At 46.1% G+C, this 15,157-nt stretch overlaps 1 protein-coding gene across 1 annotated transcript in view; it reads right to left on the bottom strand.

The window, feature by feature from the left end:
* The window catches only part of LOC125943774 (uncharacterized), a 598,059-nt gene that overhangs the window by 314,982 nt on the left and 267,920 nt on the right, over window positions 1–15,157 (bottom strand). The window lies entirely within an intron of this gene.

Below are 15,157 nucleotides of genomic sequence, written 5' to 3'. Positions count from 1 at the left end.
GATGGCTTTTATTCCACCATCACCAAATCTTTCATGAAATCCTTCATAGCAACTGTTCTCCTTTGACATTGGTTTTGTACCGCCGTTACAACACATTCATATTGTCCATATTCATATGCGGTCGTAGGTTCGAAACTCACCACCGCCAACGTTTCGCCTTTCGAATTTTTTCTGCATTTTATAAAATAACTTCTTGAAAGTGATTCGTCTTAGTGGCGGACGGCCAGGATGGGTTTCCTCGTTAGGTAGGCATAGAAGCACTTACGTATTTAAAAGTAACTGCGTTTAAAACTCGCTATACACTTGAGTAGGCCTTACGCAGTGCGTTTCTGAACGCAGATGCTGCCCTTGATTGTGACAGTTTCTGTCCACGGATCGACGAGTCTTGCTTCAGGTTGGCAGTTTTTTCTTTAGCATACTGCGAAGGGCGTGTGTCAGAAAATGTTTTCCATTCACCTGTGTAAACAGCGCTGGGCCTTTTTTTTATTCACCTATGATCCGTGAGGCTGACCATGCCCGCCTGACTCACTATATTATACATTTAATTTATTTACAACAGTCAACAAGCCCTCCTGTGCAGCTTATGAGGAGTGGTAATATTGCGATTCTGTAAGCAAAAAGAAACAGTGGTAATAGATATACGTCAAAATATAGGGTACACCAAGTACACCAACAAAAGAGAAATTAAAGTTGTTTAAAAGCTAAAAAAGGGGGTATGAGTATTGTTTGATGGAACGATACACAAAATGCAATAAATAATAAAGAACCCATTACTGTACCTAAAAACCATACGTTCAGTCACTTCGGTGCTCATTTACGATGCCGACAGAAGACGCTTGCACTCACCTAATACGCGTGAAAAAAAAAGAAATAAACAAAAGGAATTTCACGAAAACTTGAAATTACACTGCTGTCAAGCATGTTCTTCCGGCGGTGATAAATGATTTTCTTTCCCACGGTCATGTTTCGAAATACAAGCAGACTCAGCTTTCCGAATTGCGAGTTCTTAATGCCCAGATCTCAGTTTACCGACTGCATTCTCCAGTACACGCGTTTTTCTTCAACCATTCTTGTTACTTCAGTTCTGCCGAAAGATGGAACATTACTTCACGCTCATTTCGCGCATAATAAGACTTCAGCTTGCAAACAAGTAGCAGTACGAAGAACACGGACTCAAGAAGACGTGCTGTTACTTGCTACCTACTTGTTAGAAGCAACGGGTGATACGCTACAGCAAGTTCACAGGCAGAGCAGTCTGTGCGTCCAAATCGGAAGTGAGTGGTAGTCTGGTAGCGTTCTCGCATTTAGCAGAACGCCCAGCATGAGCAGAATAAACGAATGAAATTCAGCTTTTTTTAAAACTATGTTCCAGTAAAAGAATAGGTGCATGATAATTCATAGAACATTTCAGAATTCTTTAAGAGCTAGAATGACATAGTTTTTATTTCTTCCTTACGATCGCATACTGACGGCTGCGAGGTGGAATTTGCAACTGGCACACATCTTGACAAATGACTAGCCAAGGGTACATCAAGTTAATGGTGGGTGGCAAAACATGCAATAAATTAAAAAAAAAACACGCCAGAAAACTTCAGGAAGGACTAGTGCAGCGCAAGCCGAGGTTTCCAAGACAAGAACACGAGACGACCCGCGAAAACCTTATTTAGTGTATGTCAGAGATGCAAAATGACAAGGATTCGTGCTCGAGACCCGGGTCCCGCTCTACCGAGATACTCTCTCCCTTCTTCTTCCTGCTCATATTACCAATTTCACACGCGAACGCGCGCTGGTATTGCCTCACGCTATCCGAGCGGAAGAGCATTACGCCCTGTATGCCAGCAGCGTCACGCAAGGGCGACACATTCTGCGACACCACTTCCCCGCCTCTACGCTTGACTCCACGTAATGAAGTGCGCGGGGCTTAGCTCGCCACGTGACGCTCTCTCCTGTAAACGTGTCATTTTCTTCTTCCTGCTGCTGAGACCTATTTCCGTGAGGCGGTCGCGTGATTCATTTCCGCACCTCGTCGTTGATTCGGGTGTACGGAGTCATTTCTCTTGCTGGTATTTCTGCCCGCGGGTTTTCATAATACCGTACAGTGCCTGAAACTGTACAGATGAACTCGTGTGCAGCCTTGTCGAGAAGATGCGCTGGGCGACCGGTGGAGAAGGAAGCCCATCAGCGGGATTACAACCAATGCCGGACAGGCGCCGTGCTTACATGAATATGATATAAGTTATTGTATTGACTTGCCATATCGCATTTCCACGATAAGTCAAGGTTCCCGTCAATAAGCATACTACTGTCCAGTACCCTAGCGGTGTCCAGTGCTCCATTCGAAAGCTCACGCCATTGAAAGTTAGCGTTCTAAGACAGACCTGTTACCACTGTAACGTTAAGAAATGCACTGAAAGGACCTCTGACGTGTCACCAATATTGTTTTACGGAGATTCCCGCCTTCAAATTGCTTTATTTTTCTTTTTTGCATAAGGGGAAGAATTGTGCCGTACAGTATATATGACTAATTTTGTTCAGCGCGTCCACAATTATTCCCATGGCCTGCCAGTAACCGAACGGTTGCGTTTCGGTTTCACATTCAGTTTCTATACGCTAATGCCACGGATCACGTAAGGCTTCGATGTCCTCCTAAATTATTACTGCTAAAATGACTTTGTGAGGCCAAGCTAAAACGATATGCCTCTGCTTGCATGGGCCTCTGAAATGCGTTTTTTATATCTCAAGCAGACTTGTACGTAACGAATTATATTTAATTAATTACTTGCAATGAATAACGTTTTTTTTAATTTCGTAATTTACTGATTACATTGTTTACTCGGAAATGCCCACTGTAATTACATTACCTTTTCCAGTAATCAGTAACACGTAACCAAAGCTGTAGCAGGCAACGCAGCATTGAGAACTTGAATTCGGCGAAATCAACAGTATAATGCCCGAGATCGTTCCACGCGGCAGCCTAGCGAATGTGCATTCTCAGGCAGGCAATGTCGGGGACTCCGTATTTGTTTCCTCGTTGAAGCGGTGCGTCTCAATAGTGGTGGCCGCGTCTGACAATAATGCCAAGAATTCTTACACGGTTGATTTTTTTTTCAGCTTTTCATTGTGCCAACGGGGAGCGTATTATCCAAGTCCTCGGAGCAATGAAGCGCTCGGTTCACAGAGGGCCCAGATGCTGAGCAACCACAGTATTGCGCACAACATCCGTATACGTCCCTACGCCCGCGCGCACATCGAGCGAACTGGCATACTTTCCCGCCTTTTCCTTTGTGTTTCCTCCTCGAGCAAGTTCTTAGTGTGGCTGTTGATGTATTCACAACACAAACGGGAGACGATGACCGACGACATTTTTAAGAGCAATTGTAAGTGCAGATAAGCTATGTACGAAGGGCTGCGGAGGACAGTCTGAAAGTGCCAGGCCAGCTCATTCTGTTTCGTCGTTATGTTAATAAAAGTTGGGAGGAAAGTAAAGTAGAAATAATTTAATAATTTTCAATATTTCCTGAGCCAATTTCGTGGTACAGTAATAGGTGACTGTAATCAATTGCATTTTAGATCGCAGCCCTTAGGCGCCCGTTCCTACGGCAAGCCTTGGCGTCGGCGCCCTCGGCGTAACCGAGAGAACGAGCACAGCGAAGGATGAAAGAGCGAACGCGAAGCGCAGCGGGAGATGAAAGACGGCGATAGCGAAGAAAGCGCTAGGAGGAAAGCGGAGGAGGAGGGCACAGCGGAACTATGAGGCGGAAAACGGAGGAGGAGATCATGGCGAAAGCGCGAGAAGAAAGCGTAGTGCTGCGCAAGACGGCCTCTGCGGCGACAATGGCTGCGAGATGGCGCCAGAGTAGCGCGCGTCGTCTGTATGAAAACAAAGCGCTGCATGAGGAGGGGTCTGTCTGCGGCGGCTGCTCTGAACCGCGCTCACCCGTAACCCACGCGCTGCCTGTGGTGATCTCCTGGTTAGCGAGGCAATCGTGCCACACTTCGCTCCGTGTGCAACCTGCCGCGCGAAACAGATTGTCCGCGCCCGCCACTATATCGCGAAATGAAAAGACGCATAGAGCTACGCTCAAATTTCGCATTAGGGAGTATCGTAATCAGGCGCTCTGTGACGCCTAACGATGTTGTAGGCCACTGTGAGTGTTTGTGCCTGGCAAATGAGAGAAACGACCCCGGTGTGGCGCTTGAATGTCTCACAAGGCACGGGTTTGTGCGATTGATTTGCTGTCTTGACTGTAAGAGCACACCAGCTCACCCGCGCAGAAAATCCGGGACCTCCTATCCTTTGGCCTACTGAAGATACTTACAACCCCAGAGAGGAGCAGAAGATGCAGCGGAAAGAAAGGATTCATATCTTGAAGTCTCGCATGGGAAGCATCAACAATTCTCAACACACCATCCTACACGCATTCGAGAGAGGACGCCTCAATCATACGAAAAGCACAAACACACACATTACTCACACCACACTATACGCATTATATTAACAGGGACCCAGCCTCCCCCACTTGTAAACAGTGCGGGGCCTATTCATCAAATAAACACATCTTGTGGGAGTGCCCTGCAAACGCCATCTTCAAAAAGACAATACTTTCCAAACTACCACACAACCAGCGTCCTAGCAGCTGGGAGGAGTGGACCACTCCCCCACGAAGGTTTGAAAAACTATGGTGGCCGCTTCTGGTGCAGCACGTCAAGAACGTTCTGGGCCAGGAGGCATGAGCCTACCAGGAGGCCCGGACTTGGGCTTTAGTTCCTTCGGGGCTAATAAATGTTATTTCTCTCTCTCTCTCTTGACTGACTGTGTTTCCCGTGCTCAGTGCAACGACATCTCGAGCACATCGGGGTGCGTCGCATCTGTGTCTCACGATCGAGCGAGCTAGTTCGCCTGCGTCTCCCCGTGTCTCGGCACCCGCTCCAGGATCACATGTAGCGCGCGCTATGTGAGATAGTCTGTTGTTTGAAGCAAATATATGGGGAGTTAAAGCGTTGTAGACCTAAGGTAAAGGGGTGGCGGGCTGGGCCGGGCGGGTAACTTAGATTTCTCGCCACGAAACTTTTGGTAGGGCTCGGGCGGGCAGCCCAACGTAAGAATCGGCCCGGGCCTGGCCCGAGGCTGCAAAAATCGGCCCGTGCATTGTTCTAGACAGCACACACCGAGGCTACGTGCTTGGCCTGCACGTTTGCCCTTCGCATCGGCGGCCTCGAGTAATCCAATTGTATTTAATTACGCCTAACCAACGTGTACAGTGTTAATCGTGGTGGCAAAAATAAGCGCCCTTCGACGAGCTCGAGTTGGATGGCAAGAGCCGTCGGCCGTGGCGTCCGCCGAGCTAGGCCTACCGGCCCTATCGCTGGCTGTCGGCGGAGCCTTCAGTGGACAACACACCGTTGCGAAGTGTTTTGCCGCTCGCAAAGACATCATTTTAGGGACAGTGTTCGCGTAAAGCGAAGCCGCATTTCGCAAAGTTGTGTATTTTGTATTTATCGACGAGGATATGAAGTCTTCCGAGCGTGCAAGCTGGGGCGCTGGATCTGGGCGGAGCTTACGCACCGCTCGCTCATTCGGATGCACGTCCCGTGTGCGCTGAATCGTCGTAAGTCGCATGCCGGAGCATGCGGCCCCGCACGTCGGATAGGACGCCGAATCATACCGTGGGTCTCCTGCTTTAGGCATGGTTAAATCCGTGTTTGACCTGCCGAGGAGGCGAGTGCCATCTGGATGGTGTGTTTGCAAGTAATTTTACCGGGCGCTCCGCTGTTCTATGGTAGAAATGCTGGATAAGGGGTTCGTGTTTGAGTCTCCTCGTAACAGAGCTATGTTTTCTCGTACAGTCAAAATACAATCTGACGCTATCGTGTCTGTAGGTTGTGGTGAAGTCGTACTTTACGATTTTTCTGACGCAATTTACTTTGAGAAATTCCATCAGTTCACTAACAACACTGCGCCACGCGGAAGGCCTGCGTGGTCGGGTTGGTTCGGGATTATTTTCTCAGCCGCGGACGCCGCACGCCGACGCCGACAGCGGATTTTCTGCGACACGAGACCCTCAATGCTATGGAGTTAAAGTAAATAAGAAGGAATGAGGAAGTATCAGATTTGTCACATTGGGTAGCACGGGCGCGCGAGTTTCCTTTACGCCAAAGACGAAGGAACGAAATGGCCAAATTAATATCAATTTATTAACCGCTTCACAAAAGCTTCACTTCCCATAGATTCCAATATTTGTGTTGGATCGGCGCAATATTCGGTTTGTTATACCTTTCCTTTTTCTTCATATTACGTAGTGCGAAGCCATTGATTGGATAATCTTTTAATTATTGAGACAGGTTAAATCCATTCCAACAAGGGGGACGGGCAGTGTCTATCCACAAGCTGCTAACGACTGGGCATGATTGAGCCATCGGTATCATGATGATGACAACACTTTTTGGCAGCGCACCTGATTATTGCAGCCTTCATCAAAGGAATTCATGAAAGCAATTGGATGCGTTTGTACGCGCCAGTCGCGTGAGCAAGATGTTTGTCGGCAAAGGTGACCATGTGAAGCCATTAGTTATAGCTTAAAAGCCAAGATGAATGTGATTTTTTTTATTTCGTTACCTTGTTTTTGTTACTTTATTGCTTAATCAATACGTATTCTGATACCCTTAACTGAGTGGAAAGAGCTATCATGCATCGATAAATGAAAGATCAATACTGCTCAAACTGTGTCTGGTGTCTTTCTCTTTTTTGTAGTTTTACGTGCCAAAATCACAATCTCATTATGAGGCACACCGTAGTGACGGACTCTGGATTGTATTTTGACCCCCTGAGGTGCTGTAACGTGCCCACAATGCACGGGACATGGACGTTCTTGCATTTCGCCCATATCGAAATGCGGTCGCCGCGGCCGGGATTTGATCCGGCGACCTTGTGCTTAGCAGCGCAACACCATAGCCACTAAGCGACAGCGGCGGGTGGTACATATCTTAATTACTTCAGTTTAATTACACACCGTGAAAAGTCACAATTTAACGACACTAATGCGCTTGATGAGACCGAATATCGGAATATTGAAGTTGTGACTTAAGGAGCAGAACCTTGAAATTTTCCGCGTAGTTGCGCTGGTAAATCGCGCTGTGTGCTAAAGGGTATGATGGCTTTGCATTGAAATACTATAGTTGACCTTGGACGCTAACATGGTGATGAAAAGTTTGTCTTTGTATTAGCGAGAAGCAAGAAAAAATAAAAAGGAGTCACAAAACTTGCATAAAAACTTCAATTCTGTTCTATAAAACAAAAATTTGTCATCAGATGGGCCACCGTTTCTTCAATTCAGAATACTTTTTGTTCAGGTAAGGCATAGACTTGTAATAGAATATTAGTTCATCTTAAGGCTGACATGCGCAATGCCAGAACCTCAAAGGCGCAAATATATTATTACAGTAGGAGTGCTGTCGGCGCTTATTTATTGTGTAAAACGCTAGTTGCACGAAAGCACCAAAGACATCAAGCCAAGCAATATCATTTGAATTTAAGTCCGTTTGAATTTCGCTAGTTCTGGTATCGTATTCGTTCACTCCTAAAATAAGTGTACATTCTCCTTTCACCATTTCAGCAAAATATTGGTCGGCCAGCCGAGAAGCATCGATGAATTCTGCAGTTCTACTTTTGAAAGCACGAAATTGCAATATACATATTAAGATTTTACTAAAGGGGAATGTTCACCGAAAAACATACAGAGATGTTTTAAATGTAATGCAATTTTGTGGAGCGATTTGGCAATTCAATTATTTTTCTGCTGTCACTATATGATTGACTTTTCTCTGGTTATACACATTGAAGCTATCGGCTGCTCGCTAACAGAAACAGTTTTCTTGCGGGCGAAACATGGAATGCGAATGCAGTGTTTGTTTCTTTGTCTTTTCCTGCCAGTGGAATTTCCTTCACAGCCATTCATGACCATGGCCACGATCGGCGTTGACTAACACTCTCGAGGCCTTGTACACATACGCATACCTTGTACGCATACATACAATCTCAATAAAATGGACGAAATGATGGCCGCGGCGGTGTAAGTTAATTGGTAAAACACCGCACACGTATTGAGGAAGTTGATGGTTTGGCTCCCATCCTGTGGCATGTTTTGTTTTCGTCCACTTTCCTTTCTATATTCTTTATTATTTCCTTATTTCAGTTGAACGTATCATAGGCTTCTCCGCTTTTCTCCGGCTTTGTTGTCGGTTTTCTTCGTATGGTTGTACCTGACGAGAAATCGAGCCCCTTGGATCATATTATTTTTTATCGTCAAGTGCGTAATTGTCATGGGCAAATACGTTTAAAAATGTAGCGGCGATTCCTCTCGTCGCTACCCCCAAGTTTATGGTACAACAGCTAATGACACGTCTGATAATTACGCCTGCAAACTCCGCCGCGTCCCGCGCACTGAAGACCTACATTTCGTTTTCTCTGTAAGCCAAAAGCGAGGACTGCGTGGCGACACCTTCTAAACATTTGGTACCACAACTTTCCTGCACCTGTCACTCGCGAAGGCGCAATCTAATATGGCAACTCGGAAACCGTTGGACTCTGCTTGGTTCAGTCAAGCCAGTTTTGGCTTAGTGAAGGCAGCCGCGCGCTACCGAACACAGAGAGGAGGTCCAATGGCGATCGAATGGAAAAAATCGCCACGGAACGCAGCTGCGTCGAGAGGCACACGACGTGGGGGCGTTGGCTCGAACGCCAACGTGCTGCCACTTCTCATTCTCGTTGAACCCAGGTCGTAAATCACCGTAAGACCTACAATCAGTTTGGCGACACCGTGACCGCGCGGCCAGATGTACACCGCACTGCTTTATTGCGTATAGACGCAGGAAAAGTGGAGAGATGTGTGCGTGCGGGGCGAGCAAGGAAAACGTGATGAAGGAAATCTGTTGGCCAGCCCAGCGCTAACGGCATCGCCGCGGAAGCAACTTTATGATGAAAAATTTACTTGGCTGCCTTTCTTGGTGTAGAACTAATGCAACGTTCCACGATCCAAATTATAAAAATGGGTTCTTGTGAACTTACAGATGGCCGTGTAATATGACAGAAATTGCGTCGCTATGGTGGACAAACTTAGTTTCGCGAAACTGTTTAACTTGGATGAAGAAAAGATCATTACCATTGCGAGAGTTTGTCGCTGTGGCCTGAGACTTAAAGCGCAAGAAAGAATGACCGTTTGCTTTTTTCAAAATTATTCCTCTGTTCCATTGTAAGGGAGGAAAATAGAGGATATTGCAGGCCGTATAAGAAAATTATTATTTGTGAGTGGTTTGCGGTAGGTGCGTACTCAGAAACAACGTTAGGATTATACTGGAAGATTGTCAATAACAAACACTGTTTATGTTAGCAACTCCGTCAATGGCCATCTTTTTGACAATTGGCTTGATAAGAAGACAATGGCCAAATATATGGTCAATAACTAATGTACTTAAGGCAAGTATAATGTGAACGTGAACTGTGCCATGCCAGAAACCACGCATCGCTTAGTTTAAGATAAATCACCGCTCGAGGGTTAGTATTCCTCGAGCGCGATTGAAATCACCCGCCACGAACGAGGAGACGTGGCCTTGCCTACGCCATGACCACGCTTTACTACGGTCGGTGAGTAGCACGGCGACCGATAGCCGGCGCTGCAGTTTCTTGCGTGAAACACGACAACACGGTCAGGAACCGAGTGATGACACAGCCGACAGCGTTCCAAGCTATCATGACATAGACCCGCCATTTTCTGCTGCTTGCAGAAATTTCGCTTGTCGCCCAAAGTCCGCGCGGTGGCCCACCCGTTACCGCGTGATCACATAAGAACATGACAGCAGTCAGTGCGCCCACTTAGATTCGAATTAGCTCTTAGTATCTGTTATCCTCCGCGACAGCTGGAAGTACTAAATAATAAAATGATCCTTCGCTTCGTCTCATCTCACGCTGAGCACAACGTATCCCAGATCGCGTACGTGCGCAGTCTCGGTGTCTAGGGCCGGTATTTTGTAGCGATGCCTTTCCGATGCTAATGCCTTTTCGTGCTTTTCGCGCTTGGTCAGTGGCCAGAGCGACGGTCCGCTCACGTTATCAACGGCATCAGTTGACCGTGAGCGGTGTATGATAGCACTAGTATAGAATAAAGCCTAACGCATCGCTACAAAATACCGGCCAAAGAAGTCACGAAAGTTTTCCCATTCCTAGTAATCTGATCGGGCCAGAGCATTTACGGCTGGTGGCATGAAATGTTTTTTGACAGTGGATGACAGCACAATAAAACTAGAATTATGGTACCCTCTGGTTGACATTTTGACAAGGGCAAACGACTTTTCAGTGAAGCTTCATAGGCTCACAAGTGTCGGCGGTGGTGACGTCACGCTGAAAGGTGGACCGATCTTGGTGATAGTGCAGAAAGGGTCCAAGCTCGATGGCACATACCCCTGTGGGCTCGGGGACCTGTAATGCGCCCTTGAACTACCCTTGTCACACATGGGACCCAAAGAGACAAAATAACCAGCCCAGACTTAGGTCACGGATCAATAACGCCGATGGAGTGACCACGACATCATGACGACCTCGAGGACAGGCCTAGTGGCCAAAGCTGGTAGACAACCTTTTGTCATTGTGTCGGCGTAAGAAGATGGGTAGATAGATAGATAGATAGATAGATAGATAGATAGATAGATAGATAGATAGATAGATAGATAGATAGATAGATAGACAGATATGTCTATCTATTTATTTATCTATCTGAACATTAAGATTTTTGGCCAGTAAATGCGAGTGGGCCGGGCTATAGCGCATAAGCAGCTCTAAAAATAGTTCCCCGCTCTTTTTTTAGCGATATACAAAGGATCCCGTAATTCGGTCACTCTATCGAGTTACACTTGCCAATGCTTTGCCTCGTTTAGTTGTGCAACGAAATATTCATGTACATGCTTTGGAACGTTCCTGCGTGAAATTTATGTCACGTATTTTTTTTTTCTTTTTTAACTTCACAGTTGGGTTTTACACTGAGTACTTGTGTTGAGCGTCACGGAAAACATCATAAAAATATTTTTTCCCAAGTTTTTTGCTGCCTCCATTTTACTGCTCACTATAGATTGGCCAGGCCAGGGCACGATATACTGAAAGAAATTCGAAAACCTGCGTCTAATGTCAAAGTTACCATCATCGTGAGTCCATGGCATAATTTCGTGAGTAATGGTCATACAAAACTATTGTGGTGCTAACGTATGATTCCGCTGGATACCATTAAAGCCAAGCATACAGAAATGCACCCGCTACGCTCTTACATAGATTACAAAAAGGCTATAACAATGTAGATTGGTTCAATATACTGCTAAGAAAATCACAAGATACTCGCGGCCCCTGCACCCCGAGGCTAACCCCCTAGGTCAAGCGTTCTTTGGCGGATGAAAGAGGGGCGGGATGTTGACAAGGGAGCGTAATTCAATCCCCGAGCTTGCCCAGGCCGCTAGCCGCCACAAACAATGTCCTCCGCTTTCAGCACCGGTGTCGACAACCTGCCGGTCGGTTGCATTGTTGTCGTGGCCTTCACCGGGAAACTAGAGACAACCTCTCTCTTCATATCAGCCAAGCACATCCCATTGATCAAAAACAAGCCACTGGTATAAAGCAGCAAGTAGACGGTTTCATTTCGCTCAAGAACGCGAACCTGTTTGTAGCAGACGGACATTATAATGACCTCTTGTGTCAGTTTTTCTGCCAGGTCATGCTAGTGCACGTTTCCAGAATTGGGTGCCCTCTTTGTTGTTGACGAACGAACGCAGATTCAGGTGACAGAGAAATACGTCAAATTTGGTGTAAAACGCGGCTATCTTAAAGAACGCCATTTCCTATGTGGTGGCGACGCCATCACCTTTGAAATTACATTCTGTGCTTAAAATGAAACATCTTGTCAGGGTTGGTGGCTAACCAACGATCAAAGAGAGGGTACATTTTAGTGAAGAGAAGGGAGGAGAGGTCGGCCTGAAGAGCGTGTCTCTAGCCTGCTACTCCTCACTGGGGTAAGGGGAAGTGGGAGGTACAGGGGGAGGTAGGTGGCATGTGATTATGATATCGTACAATGAGCTACTATTTACACACGTTGTCCAATAAGCGGTTGTGCACTTTTCACACACTACACGCAGGAGTAGTGTCCACACAAAACGTCATCGCACAAACACACTTCGCACACTGCACAGGCCCTGGAGATGACCGTCTAAGCCCGTCTTACACATAAAGTTCAAAAGTGATCTTATGGTGCGCGGGGCATGATCAACTCTTCTCCACGCGCCTAAAGCCTTTGCTTCCAAAAAGGGGCGGGAGTCCAAGCAGTCAACACTACGCTGTAGTGTCCTTCGCTCGGCCGCATATTGAGGGCACACGCAAAGTATGTGGTCTATTGTCTCACGAGTGTGACAGACGCTACCATCAGTGGTCTTTGGCGGCAAATCATAAAACCACAAATTAACCAGTGCAGGGTGATGTGGGTTAGGCCTCGGTTGAAGTCAGAGAAGCGCTGAGCAAGATTAGCTTTAAAAAAAGACTAAGGAACATTGATGAAACTAAATGGGCGGCTAAAGTGTACAATCATCTGTGCCTGAAAAGCGTGGACACATAATGGAGAAAGAGGTCAAGGAACTTGGAAAACAAGAGCAGGATATTTATAAGTGCAAATAGACAACCAGGAGTCATAAAAAAAGGTGAGAGAAACATAGACAGTTAATTGTATGCAAAGGATGTAAGTCAAAACAATTCCGGCAGAACCCACCTCCCAATTGCTGTCACCATTATTGCAATTAGCATTTTGTTCCCGCGAGGATTTTGGAGAGAGGTGCTTCTGCTCTTGCCAAAGTTCTTCTTGGAGTTGAATGGTGAGCCGTCCGGTGCTCCGTGTCAAGTTCCTTGTGATATACCAGAAGGAATGTTACCAGAAGGACTGTGACGGGCTTCAGACTGTACCGAGTGTGAGAGACGGCACTCGGGCGGAGCAATAGCCGCTCACCTATGCAAGCCTAGGTGCGCCTGCAGCAATAAACAATACTCCCCGTTCTCTTCGTGTGATTAGTATTCAAGCACTGTAGCCACACACCGTATTGCTTAAGACACCGTTATTTAGAATCTGTAATGGTCATTCTGACATTTCCTTTGCTTTAGCTATTTCCGACATACAATGTACCCGGGATCGGCTCACTTTCCTATGACACCTAGTCGCTAGGTAGGCCATAACCATGATGAGATATTGGACAACGACAGTGATGGTGATGAAATGACGTCCATGAAACGTCGAAGGCAGTATTTATATATAAATGTGTGTGTGCGTGCGTGCTTGTGAAGACAATGACGCGACGATGACTTGTTTTCCGATGATTCCGTGACGAAAATGGTATGATGAGAACCTCATGGCGAAGACGGCATTACCATAACGGAACAGCCCTGGCAGTATCACGACGACGGTATGACAACAAATGCATGACGCCGACTTTATGACCACGAATCTATGACGGTGGTAGGTGGCATAATCATGATCGAATAACGACAGCAGGATTGCGATGGAATTATGAAGATGGAATGAAGTCGATTAAATGACGAAGGCGGTATGACGACGACGGCATAACTAGAGTCTGATAACGAAACGGGCATGACCCCGACGGAAACATGCCCAACCTAGTAGACAACTTGGGTCACAGGGCGCGAAAACAGTTAGACACACCGTAAAGTGCGTCAAATAGACTTAGAATGCTAATTGAATTAGAAAGACCATAGGTATTTACAAATGTGGCAAGGAAGAAATGAGGAAGTATTATTATTATTATTTGATTTGTAAACAATATACACAGGAAAGGGTAAGCGAAGAGCAAGGCTGGCAACTGCCAACTGAATGAGCACCACACCTGCCTACTCTTCAGAAAGGGGGAGACAAATAAAAATCAGAAAGTAAAATCTGTACTATAACACAAAAGGCCGTGTCTTGCCATTGGGGCCCATGCCGGTTGCGTAAAGACAAAAACCTACAGGAGCAAATATTCGCAATAGCATGAGGCACGTGTGTGCCGCAGCAAAAGTCCGGAGACATCTCAGCACATCCTATTGAAACGCGATGGTATTGACACAGCAATACAAGTCGGCAATGCCCATTTGCCAGAAGCACTGGGATTTAAAGCGGATGGAAGCAGGAAACATTAACCCGTCAGCAGTCCAGGTGAGCAAGTGCGGTTTACAGTATCTGTGGCAAAAAGCAGAGAGTGATTGAAAGGAACAGATCCCTTACAGGCATAAGTACTGTGCAAGCTAGATACAGACGTTATATACAGATACAAACTTTCGGTGTTTGCGTGCCATTACAAGCGGTGCAATTTACGACCACTTGGGATCAACCTGCGCGTCGCTCCTGGGTTCGACCAGCTTTCTGTAGCTGGCGCGTCTGATGCACGTGATGTCCTCTTGCCATACCCGACCAGCACCCAAAACAATTACCTGATTGGCTGATTTGCTTCGACCTTGTCATGTGTCAATGAGAAGATTGTAGAGCAACATAAGAAACTCCCGATACAGATTTCTGTTGCTCAGTACGTGCGATAAAAGTGTTTTTCCGAGCGTGAAAGATGCCCGCGAATACACGTAAAACTTCCGTGCGACTGGCCGCTCGAGGCAGTTGCCATGTATTCGCGGGCATCTTTCACACGCGGAAAAAACTTTTATGTAGCACGTACTGAGCAACAGAAAGCTGTATCGAGAGCTTCTCATGTTGCTCTACAATGTTCTCATTGGCACTTTTCATTTAAATATAATAATGAAGAGGTTGAATAATTATTTAGGACTAATTATCTAATTAGGCGGAATGCAAAAAATAATTTGAGTACTGCCAAGCGACAGCAAACAACATTACTTAGGTTCTGTCCATGTACGTGGGATTTGCATATTTTTAAACTCTGGCCAGTCAAATACCCTGTAGTCAGTTAAGTCAAATACCCTGTAATATATATATATATATATATATATATATATATACAACGAGAATAAAGGGAACCGAGGGGCCCGCTTTTTATTAATCATATCATGAGAAGCCAACAAACAACGACAGCAAGGACAACATAGGGGAATTACTTGTTCTTAATTACAGCAATTATACATTAA

This window comes from Dermacentor silvarum, chromosome 3, assembly GCF_013339745.2.
Source record: "Dermacentor silvarum isolate Dsil-2018 chromosome 3, BIME_Dsil_1.4, whole genome shotgun sequence".
In the NCBI taxonomy this organism is placed as follows: domain Eukaryota; kingdom Metazoa; phylum Arthropoda; class Arachnida; order Ixodida; family Ixodidae; genus Dermacentor; species Dermacentor silvarum.
Note: the sequence above shows the minus strand (reverse complement) of the source record. Positions and strands in the feature narration are given on the sequence as shown.